Source organism: Gopherus evgoodei, unplaced genomic scaffold (genome assembly GCF_007399415.2).
Source record: "Gopherus evgoodei ecotype Sinaloan lineage unplaced genomic scaffold, rGopEvg1_v1.p scaffold_45_arrow_ctg1, whole genome shotgun sequence".
NCBI classification, from domain to species: Eukaryota; Metazoa; Chordata; order Testudines; family Testudinidae; genus Gopherus; species Gopherus evgoodei.
In genome coordinates, this window is record NW_022060066.1 from 351,266 (window position 1) to 359,499 (window position 8,234).

General features: G+C 42.8%; 1 pseudogene; it reads right to left on the reverse strand.

Moving 5' to 3' along the window:
• Nucleotides 1-6,229: 6,229 nt before the first annotated feature.
• Nucleotides 6,230-7,187, reverse strand: LOC115642731 (annotated as a pseudogene).
• Nucleotides 7,188-8,234: the final 1,047 nt, after the last annotated feature.

Here is an 8,234-nt window from a genome sequence, read left to right on the forward strand (position 1 = left end):
GGGAACCCGTTCCAGTGCTTCACCACTCCGAGTGAAAAAGTTTTTCCTAATATTCTGCCTAAACCTCTCCCACTGCAACTTGAGACCATTACTCCTTGTTCTGTCATCTGCTATCACTGAGAACAGTCTAGATCCATCCTCTTTGGAAATCCCTTTCATGTAGTTGAAAGCAGCTATCAAATCCCCCCTCATTCTTCTCTTCTGCAGACTAAACAATCCCAGTTCCCTCAGCCTCTCCTCATAAGTCATGTGCTCCAGCCCGCTAATCATTTTTGTTGCCCTCCGCTGGACTCTTCCCAATTTTTCCACATCCTTCTTATAGTGTGGAGCCCAAAACAGGACACAGTACTCCAGATGAGGCCTCACCAATCTCAAAAAGAGGGAATGATCACACCCCTTGATCTGTTGGCAATGCCCCTACTTATACAGCCCAAAATAGCATTAACCTTCTTGGCAACAAGGGCACACTGTTGACTCATATCCAGTTTCTCGTCCACTTTAACCCCTAGGTCCTTTTCTGCAGAACTGCTTCCTAGCCATTCGGTCCCTAGTCTGTACAGTGAATGGGATTCTTCCGTCCTAAGTGCAGGACTCTGCACTTGTCCTTGTTAAACCTCATCAGATTTCTTTTGGCCCAGTCCTCTAATTTGTCTAGGTCCCTCTGTATCCTATCCCTACCCTCCAGCGTATTTACCACTCCTCCCACTTTAGTGTCATCTGCAAACTTGCTGAGAGTGCAGTCCACACCATCCTCCAGATCATTAATGAAGATATTGAAGAAAACCAGCCCCAGGACAGACCCTTGGGGCACTCCGCTTGAAACCGGCTACCAACTAGACATGGAGCCGTTAATCACTACCTGTTGAGCCCAACGATTTAGCCAGCTTTCTATCCACCTTGTAGTCCATTCATCCAGCCCATACTTCTTTAACTTGGCAGCAAGAATGCTGTGGGAGACCGTAACAAAAGCTTTGCTAAAGTCAAGGAATAACACATCCACTGCTTTCCCCTCATCTACAGACCCAGTTATCTCCTCATAGAAGGCAATTAGGTTAGTCAGGCATGACTTGCCCTTGGTGAATCCATATTGACTGTTCCTGATCACTTTCCTCTCCTCTAAGTGCTTCAGAATTGATTCCTTGAGGACCTGCTCTATGATTTTTCCAGGGACTAAGGTGAGGCTGACTGGCCTGTAGTTCCCCAGATTCTCCTCCTTCCCTTTTTTTAAAAGATGGGCACTACATTAGCGTTTTTCCAGTCATCCGGGACCTCCTCCATTCACCATGAGTTTTCAAAGATAATGGCCAATGGCTCTGCAATCAAATCTGCCAACTCCTTTAGCACCCTTGGATGCAGCGCATCTGGCCCCATGGTCTTGTGCTTGTCCAGCTTTTCTAAATAGTCATGAACTACTTCTTTCTCCACAGAGGGTGGTCACCTTCTCTCCATGCTTTCCTGCCCGGTGCAGCAGTCTGGGAGCTGGAGACAGAGGCAAAAAAAGCATTGAATACATTAGCTTTTTCCACATCCTCTGTCACTAGGTTGCTTCTCTCATTCAGTAAGTTTCCTGCAGTGGGGGAAGGAACAGAGCAGGTCTGCCAAGGAACCTTCAGCAGAGGATTGGCAAGTACCTCCAGGAAAGTTTTCTAGAGATCTCTCCAGAAGATTCCCATGAAATCTCGGTGTGCATTAACACACTATTGCCCTGCATGGCTTAGCTTCACAAGGAAATGTGGAATACATGCAAACAAAGCTAGCCATATACATTTCTATCCCTTCTCCCACTTCTACAATATACAGAGCAAAGGACAGCTCTACCGCATATCACCAAGCAACATCAACTCAAAAAGATCACTTACTCCTTGCCTGCATCATACGCGACAGCGATGGGCTTCTAGGACTGGCTAGACCTCTCCGCAATGAAAAAGAGCTCTTGACTCACCTCGCCACTTGATGACACTGACGTGTTCTCCACACCATCCTCCAACTCGACCTCCTCATCCACAGCTTTGTCCTCGGGGTCGAGTTCCCTGTCTGTCACCACCAGTCCCACCAAAGCATCCAGAGAGCTGTTGGCAGTGGAGGTGACATTGTTGCTGAGGATACTGTCCAGCTCCTTGTAGAAGCAGCAGCTCTTTGGTGCAACACCAGAGCAACGGTGTGCCTCCCTTGCCTTATGGTATGCCTATCTTAGCTCAGCACTGCTGCGTGTCCTGTTTGTAACCCTTCTCCAACAAGCCACAAAAAATATAATTGTAGGTACTGAAGTTCCTGTGATTGGAGCAGAGCTGGGACTGGACAGCCTCCTCAGCCAACAGTTCCAGCAGATCCAACATTCAAGTGAGCTCCAAGTGAGAGAGCGCTTGCTGGGCAGAGCCACCATGGTCAGCTGGGAAGATGCGATGTGAGCTCTCCACACTGAGAAAACAGGAATTGGAAATTCAAAAATTCCCTGCCCTTTATAGGGGGATGGGCAGATGTCTGTTTACCTGGGTGCAGGAAAGCAGATTTTAAACTGCTGACCGGAGCGCTGAAGATGGGCATTGTGACACACATTCTGGAGGCCATTAACAGTTACACATCCAAGCACGGCGTTTATAATGACACTTTGTCAATATAACTTTTACCATCAAAAGCTCTACACCTCTTGTTGAGGTGGTTTTATTTTGTCAGCAAAGCAGTCAGCCGAAGGATAATTATAGTGTGTACACCTCCACTGTTTTGTCAATGAAATCTGACTTTTGTTGACAAAACTGTGTGGTGAGACAAGGTCTTAGATGTATATTTCTTAATGCAAGAGGTATGGGGAATAAAAAGGAAGAATTAGAAATACAAGTAAAATGATTGATGTTGGGCCTCTACTCCTTGGACATGTCATGAGCACACTCAACAGACATACCAACCATTCAAATTGGAACCAGTCAAACCCATGTGAACAGCCTCAACAGAGATCAAGGACCATTCCTGATTTGAAGGGACCACCTCAGAAGTGGGCAAGGGTAGTTCTATCTTCCAGTGCCAGTCACTTCATGTTCTTTCTATGGAGACAATGAATCCATCCAAATGGGCAATTGTTGCCAATCAAATCTTGTGGTGGGTTATCATAAAGTCATAGAAGATATGGCTTGGAGGAAACCTCAGGAGGTCATCTAGTCCAACCCCCTGCTCAAAGCAGGGCCAGCCTCAACTAAATCATTGCAGCCAGGGCTTTGTCAAGCCAGGCCTTAAAAGACGCAAAGGATGGAGATTCTACCACCTCCCTAAGTAACCCATTCCAGTGCTTCACCACCCTCCTAGTCAAATACATTGTAATGGTAAATTTGAACCAATTGGGACAAGATTTTTACAAAAGGGGCCCAAGGGATTTGGGCACTCAACTCTCACTGAAAATCAATAAGAGTTGAATGACTAATAGCTGTAGGTCCAGCTGAAAATCACATCCTTCCTCCCTAATTCAAAGTGTATGTGTGTGATGGGGAATCACTTAAACATAAATTCAGCTGTAAAACTTCAGTGGGACTTCTGGCTTATTTGTTTTGCCAGATCAGTGCTGTGGTTTAGAATATTCAAAGGAATTGAGATTTAAATTCATAATCACTGAGTGTTTGGACAAGGAGCAATGATGATTTAGATCATATGAGGAGTTGTACCTTTGTTATTGAAAAACTCCCATTATAATAATCCAATGTATTCAATAAGGCAGAAGAAACAGAGCCCATTAAGATATAGCTAGTCAAAATGGCTCAAAGCTCACAGACAATGCAGATGATGAAGTTCTTAAAACACTACAGTGTAAGAAATATTCACAGAAATAACAATGAATAATAGGTACTCTCAGGGAAATCATGATTTGGTAATCAAGAGTCATAGACAGAAAAAGAGGCAAAATAAATTGGCATTGATTATTTATGTTCTATCTATCTATCTACATGCTCTTCTTTTATCTATTGTATATGTAGTATATACAACCACGCACAAACATGGTTTAATATTAATAATAATAATAATTAATAATGACAACAGCCAACTTCTGTGATCTAGATACATTTGGATCCTTGTGTGGATGAGAGACCATTGGCCAAATCCACCTTTGAAGCAAATGGCTATATCTCAGTTGTTATGAATATAAGGTTAGCTGAACCTCTTCTCCTTGGTCTGGTCCCTTAATGCAAACCCTCAGGTCTCAGCTTTCTGCCTGTTTCTCTCTTAGGGTGGAATCGTGTGATTCTCCCACCCTCCAACTGGGTCCCAGGATATAGCAACTTGTGCATCAACAAATGAGTTCTCCAACCATGTTTGGTACATACAGGTCTTCTCACAGGAGTTGTCACCCATAGTAAGTTGAGTGACTAGCCAGCCTTCACCATATCATGTATGATTTATTTATCACTATAGGAACAAAGCATAACATAAAAGAAAATATGAGCAATTCTAGATCCATCACTGCAGTAGTTTGACGGGATAAAAAGTTGGGTTTATTACTCAAACTCTGTTTGTCTTTTTGAAACATTGCAATAGCTTTCTCTTCCAAAATACCTTTCCACCATAGCAGGTAATTATTTAAAAAATAATAATAATAATAATAATACACATAACTATATAAGGCTCTATATGCCCTACCACATCATAAATAAGACAAGAAAATCCCATCAACATTAAAATAATCATTTGTAGAGAAACTCAGAATTCAGACTCCTGAAAAAAAACTTTTTTTCAATTCTTTATCATTTGGGAAAGAAAAACTTCATGTCTCCCAGAAACCCCTTTAAAGAGATTATGACATTAACACCTTGAATAAGTGACAAAATGACCTGATATCCTCTGTCAAGGCTGATTCCCTACTCTATCACTTCAAGTGCAGAAGGTGGGGGCCTGCAAGGATTCTAAAAATTAATACTGGCCCACTCCAGGTTGGCATTACACTTTTTTCTGACCTTGGATGGGTAGATGTTCCCACCACCCAAGTGCACTCCCTCCTCCCCCACACACACGTTTTGAGAAACCAGGAAGGAGTACTTGGGAATTCCTTCCTGTGGGGTACCATTAAACCCTTTAACCCCCCCTCTCTGGGGAAGAGCTGAGAACAAAAACAAAGGAAATCAGCTATTGCCACCAACTTATTAAACAACATATGCACAGACCTCTTAGGACACAAAAAATCCAGTCCTGTTCTTAAAAAAGAGTTAATTTTATTAAAAACAAAAAGAAAAAAATACATCTGGAATTTAGGTTTTTTACTAGATCTTAAAAAAAAAATTAAGCATCAAGATAGCTCTCTTGAGGCTCAGCTTAAAGGTTACAAGTAAAACAAAAGCATTTGGGGTTAGCACAGAGGAGTCCACAAGCAAATAAGAAATAAAAGAAATAATCCTAATCACATCTTCCTAGACGTTCTCTGATTTACTTACATATATGGGATTCAAATAAGTAGTTCTAGGTATGATCTGATGATTTTCCATACCTGGTTTAAAGCTTCTTATAATAGTGCTGCTATGTGTCTCCTGCCTCCAGAGAACAACAACAAACAGACAAAGGGAAAGATTTTTTTCCCAATTTTAAAAAGTTCTAACCCCTCCCATTGGCTCTTTTGGTCAAGTGCCCACTCAATTCCCTTTACCTATGCATTCAATCAGACTTTTAACCCTTTACAGATAAAACAAGTTGAGAACAGCCACCAAGAGCGATTCTATAGCTAATGGGCTGGATGGGTGTCCACAAAAGGGAGCTACCTCTCATCCTGTCATTTATCACACTCACCCCATTTCATCCAACATGTTCCACTCTGCAAATTCCTACCCCCAAAACCACCTGGAACTAAGAAACAAGTCAACCAATGAATCAGCAACATGAAAAAGAAACAATCAATCAAACACACAAGCCAAACCTCTCACATCCCAATTTTTATCCCCCCAAAAGAGGAAGAGACATCACAAAGTCCACTAGCGATTGAGCAATAGCTATAGATATTCTGTGCAGCACGCTCAGATAGTATGGTGATGGTTGCAGTATAAATCCCTGAGACAAATAGAAACACGTCTATGTAGATTTATGGGTAGACATATAGATTCTGATATTATTTACATGATTAATCCTAAATTTACTAATTTGACTTCCTTGGATTTAGTGCAGATTTTATGACATCATAAACAGATTGCACCTTATTTTCTCAAGGGAACAACTTTGTCATCAATTGATTATTACTATAAAGAAGCCCAGAATGAAATCACAGTCAAAGATCAATGACAGACATTTTTTTGTTGGTGAATAACCTCCACACAATCCATTTTTTTAATGCAGCTTTCATCTCCTTGTTCCTCAGGCTGTAGATAATCGGATTCATCACTGGAGGTACCACAGAAGAGAGAACAGCCACCATGAGATCCAGGCCTGATGCTGAGCTGAAGGAGGGTTTCATGTACTCAAAGAAGCGAGTGCAAAGTAACAAACAGACCACAGTGAGGTGAGGAAGGCAGGTGGAGAAGGCTTTACGTGGGCCCTGCTCAGAGGGGATTCTCAGCACGATTTTGAAGATCTGAACATAAGACACAATTATAAAAACCAAAGCAGTTTAAACATAAAAACACGCTAAAGGCAAGAAGCCCAACTTCACTGAGATATGAATCAGAGCAGGCGAGCTTGAGTAGCTGGGGGATTTCACAGAAGAACTGGTTGATGACGTTGGACTGGCAGAAAGGTAACCTGAAAGTGTTCCCAGTGTGCAATGAAGCATAGATAATACCAGTAATCCAGGCACTGGCTGCCATTTGGACACAAGCTCCCCTGTTCATTACGCTCTCGCAGTGCAGTGGTTGGCAGATGGCGATGTATCTGTCTTATGCCATGATGGTGAGTAAGGCAAAATCAGTTGCAGTGAAGAGGATAAAGAGAAAGACTTGGGTGACACATCCAGGATAAGAAATCACCCTGGTGTTCATGAGGGAATTGGCCATGGACTTGGGGATAGTAACGGAGATGGAGCCAAGATCTAGGATGGACAGATTCACCAGGAAGAAGTACATAGGGCTTTTAAGATGGGGGTTGAGGGCTATGGCTGTGATGATGAGAAGATTCCCCATCAGGGCTGCCAGGTAAATCACCAGGAACACCATAAAGTGCAAAATCTGCAGCTCCCAAAAATCAGAGAATCCCAGGAAAAGGAATTCAGTCAGCGTGGTTCGACTGGACATTTTTTTTTTCAGTTCATTGTGTGATGGCTGTGGAGAGAAAGACTTGGGTGACACATCCAGCATAGGAAATTGAGCTAGAGTTGATTAGGGAATTGATCATGGATTTGGGCATGGTGACGGAGATGGAGCCGAAGTCAATAATGGACAGGTTCACCAGGAAGAAGTACATGGGGGTGTGAACATGGTGGTTCAGGGCTACAACCATGGTGATGAGAAGATTCCCCTCAGGCTGCCAGGTAAATCAGCAGAAACACCACAAAGTGCAAAATCTGCAACTCCCAAACATCAGAGAATTCCTGGAGAAGGAACTCGGTCACAGTACCTTGGTTGAACATTTTCTTTCTCAGTTCATTGTGTGATGGCTGCAGAAGGAAGGAGAAAGACAATGCTCAGGATTAGAGCTACAGAGGGAATGGCCCTGATTCCTCTCATTAATATCTCTCAATAAAAGTGTCAATTGTGCCCATCACTCACCATTGCCATTAACTAGGAGTGGAACGTTAACACACGTGTAAATTGGCGCAGGTCCCTTAAAGTCAATGGAACTGCATCAGTTTGCACCATCTGAAGATCTGGCTCAGGATATGGCTTGATAAAATACAGTATGATGGATGGAGCAAAGCACATCCAACCCCAATGATCCAGACAAGATAACTCCCCTATTGCTCCAGACAGCAGGCTGCAAACTTAGTTATGAAGCTAAAATACTAAAAAGCTAGTGCTGCCTGATTTCCACTTTCCAGGTAAATATAACATGGAGACACAAAGCATCCAATATAACAGTGCATTTGTAAGGATTCCACTGCAACACCACTGCCTGTTTCCAAAACTGTTTGATGGCCCCAAATCCCAGCTGCATTTCATCTTTGCGTAATGAGCGACTAATAGCATCCCTCAGCTAATTCTATGTTGTGTCATTTCTCTCTGACTTTAAGACTGCACTGTACGGGTCAGTGGCTGTCAGGAGCTTTGGTTTCTATTCTTGATTCTGCCACTGACCTGCTGTGTGACCTTGGGCCAGTCACTTCCCCTCCCTGAGCCTCTGTT